We start from the raw sequence: 8783 nt of genomic DNA on the forward strand, positions 1-8783 counted from the left end.
TCCTCTCATCTCCACCACAGCTTCTCCCAGGAACTCCCACACTCCAGCAACTAAAGGGTCCCCCAGAACCTGATCCAGCACTGTCTTGACCTCTATTCTGATAGGAGGAACTCTGACTCTGTCCTTACCAGTTGTTACATGTTTCTCCAGTTCATTCCTGTTTAGTATGCACCCAGCACTTACCTCTAAGCTCTTTGGGATACATTAACTCACAACAACCCAAAGCATTTATTATTAGTATTTCCTTTTATGTAGGAAGAAACGGAGACGCAAAGAAATTGAGTAAATAGTCCAAAGCCACATAGCTAGAAAGGCCAGGGCTCCAAATCTCTGCTCTCTAGTTTCTAGCTGCACCTTTGGTATTGATCTGTCAGAATGCCTTTATCCTAAGAAAAAGACAAAGCAGAGCAGCCAAGAAGAGTTCCGGGCTTGGGGAGTCTCTCAGGCTCCCCTTTCCAGGTAAGATCTTCTCATATAAACACACGGATGGAGGTTCAAGGCCATGGCAAAACCCAATTGGGTCAAGCAGTCTCTCCATCACACAGTTTTCTAAAGCTGCACAGTGGTTCTGGGCCCTCGTCACTATGGAAGCTCAAGAGGACCCCTCACCTGCCATTGTGCTATTGTGGAGGACACAGCAGGGCTGAGCAGGTGGGTATGATTCTCTTAAACCTTTCAAAACAGTGGCAAATGTTTATAGAGCTGTCTGAACAGCCTGGGCACCGTGACTACCGCCCAGACCCTGAGAGTTCTGCTGCAGGAACCTCAGTCTCAGGTCCCTAAGAATTCCCTGAGATATCTTTGTCCCGCCCTCAGGCCCTGTAATGAAAGCCAGCCCACCTCCTTTCACCTCTGCGCTCCCCTCTGATTTCCTGGTGACCTTCTAACTTTGCTTTTGCCTTTCCCATGGCACTTAGCCCCCCCTGTGACCTGAAGACTCTACAACCCTAAGAACCAGTCCTGCTAACCAGCTGGCCTGGGTACAATAGCACATAGGAAGCAAAGTCATGGGACTGAAACCAGAAGAAAACCTATTCATGAGAGGAGCAGGTGGCAGGTGGAAAACAGAAGGAGTAAGAAAGGAAGGCCAATTTCTACCTCCTAAAGGGCCCGATTAACTGGGGATTTTAGAGTGAGTCACTCAACGTGCCTAAGACCCCTCTGCCCCTCTCCTAATGAGGGCAGTGATGCTTATCATATGGCCACATCCTTCCCAGCAGGGCGCAGAGGAAAAGTCCTGCTGACTGGAGCTTTGAGATGGAAAGTAGGAAGGAGAGCGGGCGGGGGAGGGCCCAGGCTGACGGGCAGTCAAGAGAAGTTCTTCATCTAACCGCTTTGCAATTAAAGATGGAGCAAATATTTCTCCGAGCATCTGTTATTCAATATTTTGATTTATTTTGAGATCCACAACTAATAGATTTCCGTTGAAGTAAAGAGCAAAAGGAAAAGAAGAGAGAAACGATGCCCGTAATACAACTAAGACACAAGCACACACAACATTTTGTATACATCTGCTTTTCATGTATACACTAAAAAGGTAATCCTGTACATGTTCTCCTAAACGTCTTTCCATGTAAAGAAATCCACTTCTACCACACCCTTTTAAAAGGCTGCAGTGTATTTCATCATATGGAGAAAAGCCAGTGTCTTACTAGTGTGTATTTGGATTGCTTCCTAGGGAATTTAAATTATATTACGAATTATGATGATAGCCCAGCCCTTTTTTATAATTCTCAACTTTATCCACTCACCCTCTCATCCCAGCAGACTACTGTGCCTTTTGGTACATTATTTTCCCTTACAGTCCATTACGAGTTGGGCTGCTAACCTCAAGGTCAGCAGTTCAAAAAACTGCCAGCCGTTCCATGGGCAGAAGATGAGACTTTCTGCTCATAAAGATTCACAGCCTCGGAAACCCTACACAGGGTCTCTATGAGTTGGAACCGACTCCACAGCATGTAACCATCACCACAGTCAATTTCAAGAAGTTTCTAGATGTTTTCCTGCATGAACATGCTTTGTAGGGACCACAACAGTCTCTCTTACTCCAGCTTCCCCTTCCTGACTTTAGGAGATAAACAGGTCAGAGCTGAGGCAAAACTGGTGAATTATTTTCAGCATCTTGTCTCATCTCTTATTAGTAGAAAGTGATTCTCAGTTATATCTTTAGAATCTTCCACCCCCATTAGAGTGTCCAGCAGGATTAGGCAAGGGGCCTTGGAACAATTTGTTCCTGAGGGACTGAGAGATTAAAGTTCTGAACCCACTGTGAGAGAGAGCTGCAGCAGATGTGGGGAAGAAGATATGCCTAGTAGGAGAGAGACAGAATTGATAGTGGAGCAACCTTTTCAATTCCCCTCACTTTTCAGAGGCAAACACACAAGCACATATGCAGGCAGGCTCCAGAGACTCTGCACAAGGGAGGTAAGAAGCTTTCATAAGGAGACCAAAGTTGTACCTTGTACATTTCAGAGAGAGAAAAGCCAGGACCTAAGTAGTCACTGGAGTCCTGGTATGGCACTGCGGGTTAATGAGCTGGACTGCAAGGTCAGAAGTTCAAGCTCGCCAGTCATTCCTCAGAAACCCTATACAGGGTCGGTATGGGTCAGAACCAACTTGACAGCACTCAACAACAAAAACAATGTGATGGCTGGAGACATGGTGCAGTGCTGCGGGTTAATGCGTTGGACCTCAAGGTTGGTTTGAACCAAAAGGTTAGTGGTTCAAACTCACCAAGCGCTCCTCGGAAGCCCTATACAAGGTTGCTATGAGTCGGAACCAACTTCACAGCACTTTAATGACAACAACAACAACAAGTAGCCACTGAACAGTGCACAAGGTTAACACACTGAGCTGCTAAGCAAAAAGAGTGAAGCTCATGCTGAGGCACCTCAGAAGAAAGGCTTCTGAAAACTCAGCCATTGAAACCCTCAACTGATGAATGATAAACAAAATGTGACACATACATACGATGGAATACTATGGTCAGTATTGCCATGAAGTAGAAGACAGCAGAAGACATGAAGTCTTGATACATGCTACAATATGGATGGAGCTAGAAGACATTATGCTGAGTGAAATTAAGCAGTCACAGAATGGCAAATATTGTATGACCTCACTTATATAAAAAGAGACACAAAAAAAGACAAATGTATATAGAACAAAACGTGGTGCTGTAGGCTCAGCACTGGACTGTGAACTACAAGGTCAGCAATTCAAACTCACCAGCCGCTCCTCAGAAACCCAATATAGGGTTGCTAAAAGTCTGATCCAACTTGACAGCACTTAGCAACAACTACAACAACAACAACAACAACAACAACAACCAGGGTTGGGAAGGAGCTCTGGTCAGTCTACTCTGCCTTTTGGCACATTATTTTCCCTTACAGCCAATTACGAGTCAAGCTGCTAACCTCAAGTTCAGCAGTTTGAAACTACCAGCAGCTCCAAGGGAGAAAAATGAGACTTTCTGCTCTTGTAAAGATTTATAGCCTCAGAAACCCATGCAGGGTCACTATGAATTGAAACTGACTCCATAGGCATACAACCACCACCACCAAGGGCAGAAGGGAATGGGTTAGTAGTGATGGAAATATATTAAGGGTAGGGTTATACAGCTGAATATTTTCATTGCTGTCAATAAGTTGTAGATCTGTAAAACATTGGCAAAAGTTGTATGATATATTTATAATAACAACAGCAAAACAAGAGTAGCTGATGATACTGCTTATCTAGAACTCAAATCCTTGTGTGGTATGGTTTATTGGATTGGAGGTGTATTAGGGTTACGGTTTCATAGAACATCTCAATGAATTGGCCTAATACCATGTGGAGTACTTTTGTTCTACCTCCTAAATCGTCACTTAGTACTTGGGATCTTAAAATCTTGCAAGGGACTTTCAAAGCCCAACAATTGGTCTCTATTCTCCTGGAGCAGAAGCAGAAACAGCATCAGGAATTGAAGGAAGATATGCAAGGTGTCCACCACTAATCTGTCAGTTTGTCATACTGTGGTGGATTGTGAGTTGCTATGATTCTGGAACCTATGCCATGGGTATTTTAAATACCAGCAGGGTCACCCATGGTGGACAGGTTTCAGATGAGCTTCCAGACGAAGACAGACTAGGAAGAAAGAGTGACAAACTAGTTCTGAATATTTAGTCACTGAAAACCTAATGAATAGCAGAGAAACATTCAGATATAATCTGGAAAATTAGCCCTTCAGGATGGAAGGCAGTCAAAATGAGACTGGGGAAGAGCTGCTTCCTCAAAATAGAGTTGACTGTGATGACATGAATGGAGTAAAGCCCATGGGAGTAAAGCCCGTGGGACCTTCATTAGCTGATGGGGGCACAGCTCAAAATGAAGAGAAACAGCTGTAAACATCCATTAATAATCAGAACATGGAATGTACTAAGTAGGAATCTAGGAAAATTGTCAAAAATGAAATGGAACACATAAGCATCGATATCTTGGGCATTAGTAAGCTGAAACGGACTGGTATTGGCCATTTGGAATCTGACAACCACAAGGTTTACTATGCCGGGAATGACAAATTCAAGAAGAATGGTGTTGCATTCATTGTCAAAAAGAACATATCCAGATCAGTCATGAGGTACAACATTGTCTGTGATAGGATAATATCCATGCACCTGCAGGGAAGACCAGTTAAAACCACTATTATTCAAATTTATGCACCAACCACTAAAGCCACTGAGGATGAAATAGAAGAATTCTACCAACTTCTTCAATGTGAAATCAATCAAATATTAACTCAAGATGTATTGATCATTACTGGTGATTGGGATGCAAAGGTTGGGAACAAAGAGGAAGGATCAGTAGTGGAAAAATATGGCTTTAGTGATAAAAATTATACTGGAGATTGCATGATAGAATTCTGCAAAACCAATGATTTGTTCATTTCAAATACCTTCTTTAGACAGCATAAGAGATGACTACACATGGACCTCACCAGCTGGAATACACAGAAATCAAATTGACTACATCTGTGAAAAGAAAGGATGGAAAAGCTCTATATCATCAGTCAAAACAAGGCCAGGGGCAGACTGTGGAACAGACCATCAATTGCTCATATGCAAATTCAAACTGAAGCTGAAGAAAAAGAAAACAATTGTGAGGATGGTGTGGGACTGGGAGGTGTTTTCTTCTGTTGAAAACAACTCAAATTTATGCACCTAATAACAAGATAATGTCATCTGGGAATAAGGATAGCTTTACTTCTTCCTTTCCAATCTGGATGGTCTTTATTTTCCTTAGTTGCCTTATTGCTCTAGTACAATATTGAATGAGAGTGGTGATAAACAGCACCCTTGAAACTGGGATGCTCCTGCATTGCTGCTGACATTGCAAAATGGTCCAACCTCTCTGGAAAGCAATAGGGTACTTCCTCAGAAGGTTGGAAATAGAAATACCTTATGATCCAGCAATTCTTCTACTGGTATTTACGTACAAGAAATATAAGCCATAACACAAGTAGATATATGCACACCAATGTTCATAACTGCACTATTTACAATAGCAAAAAGATGGACACAGCCTAAGTTCCCATCAACTGAAGAATGGATAAACAAACTGTGGTACATACACACAATGGAATATTATGCTACCTTGAAGAATAACAAGGAAGCTGCAAGCCACCACATAATATGGATGAGCCTTGAGGACATTATGTTGAGTGAAATTATTCTCAGTCACAAAAGGTGAAATACTGCATAGGACCACTGCCTTGGTGGTGAATGAAAGGAAATGCAGATAGGTCCCTTGTGGTACAATGGTGAATAATTGTTATCAGGACTGACTGTGAGTGTTGGAAATGTAAAGGTGAATGTTTTGTAGCAAAATGTGGGGAGTGGTTAACTTTTCAGTCCAGGAGCGGAGGAGGTCCCTGGGACCATCAAGGGAGAAGAGAGGAGAGTGGAACCCTTCCCAGAGAAGCAGTGACACCAGATTTGGAGGCAGAGACAACGACCTGGAGAGAGAGAGCGGCTGGGGACTCTAGACCCAGCGAGGAGGAAGAGAAGCTGTATGCTGACGACTTGCAATGGAGGGGGATTGTAACCATGGCAATGAAATGGTATATAAGATAGGATGAATGTAAACCTAATGTTCTCCCATGTAAACTATCACATAATTCACAAGAAAATATTCATTTTAAAAAAAGGCATCCTTGTCTGATTCTTGTTCTTTATCTTTTTCCATTGAGAATGTAGAAGTTGGTTTTGCAATAGGCCCTTAATTATGCTGAAAATGTTCCCTTCTATTCCTATTTTAAGGAGCTCTGGTAGGGTAGTAGTGGTTACTAATCGGCTGCGAACCCAAGGTCAGCAGTTCAAAACTACCAGCTGTTCCGCGGGAGAAAGATGAGGCTTTCTGTTCCGGTAAAGATTTACAGCCTCGGAAACCCTGTACAAGGTCGCTATGAGTCGGAAGCGACTCCACGGCACATACCAACAACAACATGCCTATTTTGCTTAAAGTTATTATGAGGTAAAGTGTTGGATTTCATCAAATGCTTTTTCTGCATTTGATGTGATTCTTTCCTTTGTTTTATTTAGGAATTACGTTCACTGATTTTCTAATGTTGAACCCAGATACACATTTTTGCATCTTCTTGATCTTCTAATTTCCCTAGTCTCCCATGACACTGCTTCAGGGTTCTCTCCATCTCTCATTTCCTCACTGGGACATCAGCCCCACCCCACCCCCACTGAGATACAACTCATTAAGATACAACTTCTGATGAAAAAAGGAAATGAGTGGGGAGAGGAGAGGCCACTGTGTTTTTAGCATTTAAAGGGAGGCAGCAGGAAAGGGAGGACTCAGCAGGGTGTGTCTCAAACAGCCACACCCCGACTTCCTGGTTTCAGTCTTTTAAATAGTACCTCCCTTCCCAACTGCCCACTCTAGAAAATCCAGTCTTCTTTGACATTTATTTCCTAATTGTCCACTGCAGGCAGTGATGGCCCAGGGATAAAACTCTGACCTTCTTGTAGGAAGCCTGAGTTTGATTCCCAGCCAGCGAATATGGCGCCACCCCCTGTCAGTGGAGGCTTCAGGGTTGCTATGATGCTGAACAGGTGTCTGTGGAGCGTCAGAAGTAAGACAGGCTAGGAAGGAAGGTCTGGCAATCTACTGAAAACCAGCCATGAAAACCCTATGTATCACAACAGGCAGATCCCTTTGTGCATAGAGTCTCCACTGTTGTTCCATGGACTCTTTCTTTCTAAACATTTTCCCACAGCAATTACCCTAATTCAGGCCTTTCCTCCCCACTTTTGCACCATTATGCCAGTCGCCTGTTTGGCTTCACTGTCCCTGCCTCCTCCTTTACTGCACCAAGCTTTTACTGTGCCAACCCTCAGATTAACATCCCTAAGAGATGTCTGGCCTTATGTTGCCCTCCTACCATAACTCTCTTCATGGATCCCCACTGCCGATAGAATAAAATCCAAATTCTTTGACCTGAGAGGAAAAGTACACCACAATCAGGCCTTATCCTGATCTCCACCACCACTACCACCCCGTTTCTCACCCCAGCTACTTCAATCCATCTCCCAAGCATGCCAACCAATGCGGTCTTTAGACTGTAATGCCCAGCCTTTGTCATTTTACCTTTGGAAATCAAAATGATCGGTCAAAGCAAATCTCTATGACTCTTATCTCCCTTTTCTATGGTTTTATTGCTTGTAACTTTCACTGCCTCTTATTTTATTACCTGGTTTATCTCTTCTGTTGGATTACAGTTCCTCAAGGGCAAAGGCTGGGCGTTGGTCATAGCCCTGCCCACAGCTTCAGCAAATTCTGAATCCATGTTTGTAAGTTGGCTGGGTAATGACCTGGTAATTGCCCAGTAATTACCCTGGCAGCTCTATCTGATACACGGTGGGTAAAGTGGGTAAAGCCGTGGTCACTGAAACAGCATAGTCTGGATAAGACCTGAAGAACATGAGAGTTTCCAAAGTTGGGGCCTGTGTCAGGGTGAGGTCAAAGGCTCTGAAGGGCTCTTGGGAAGAAAGCAGAGGGTGCCCAGGCCACAATTAGCCCTGGGCAGAAGGTGGGCAGAAGAGAATGGTTGATCCCTCCTCAGAGCGTGGGCCCAACAGTTGACTGACCTGGCACAGCTCTCTGAAGAGATTTGTTTCTGGATTTGAGCAGGGGAAGTTGGCAGTGGTGCCGGGACAGGAAACCCCACCAAGGACAGAGCCTCCTTGTAGACCCCCGGTGCTTCCAGTCAAACCCTTCAAATAAAGAAATGGAAGGTAATGTCATCAAGCTCAGCAGAGATTCCCAGCTCTGCCTTAGAACCAAACATGCAGTTGCAGTCCAGTCCACTCTGACACCTGGCAACACAAGGCAACGCATGTGTTGTTACACAGTAGAACAGTTTTCCTTCTCTTTAAAATTTTATTGTGGCAAAGATATATGTGTTTGTGTGTATGGAGTCCTAGTGTGGTACTGTAGGATAAAGCGCTGGACTGCAAGGTCGGCTTGAACTGCAAGGTTGGTGGTTCAAATCCACCAGCCACTCCTCGGAAACCCTATATAGGCATTTATCATATCTCTCTCTCTCTCTCTCTCTATATATATATATATACATATGTTGTTGTTGTTGTGTGCCATCGAGTCGGTTCCGACCCATAGCGACCCTGAATAGGGTTTCCAAGGCTGTAAATGTTTACGGGAGCAGAAAGCCTCATCTTTCTCCCACGGAGCAGCTGGTAGTTTCGAACTGCTAACCTTGCAGTTCACAGCCCGATCCGTAA

Source organism: Chrysochloris asiatica, unplaced genomic scaffold (assembly GCF_000296735.1).
Source record: "Chrysochloris asiatica unplaced genomic scaffold, ChrAsi1.0 scaffold00010, whole genome shotgun sequence".
NCBI lineage: Eukaryota > Metazoa > Chordata > Mammalia > Afrosoricida > Chrysochloridae > Chrysochloris > Chrysochloris asiatica.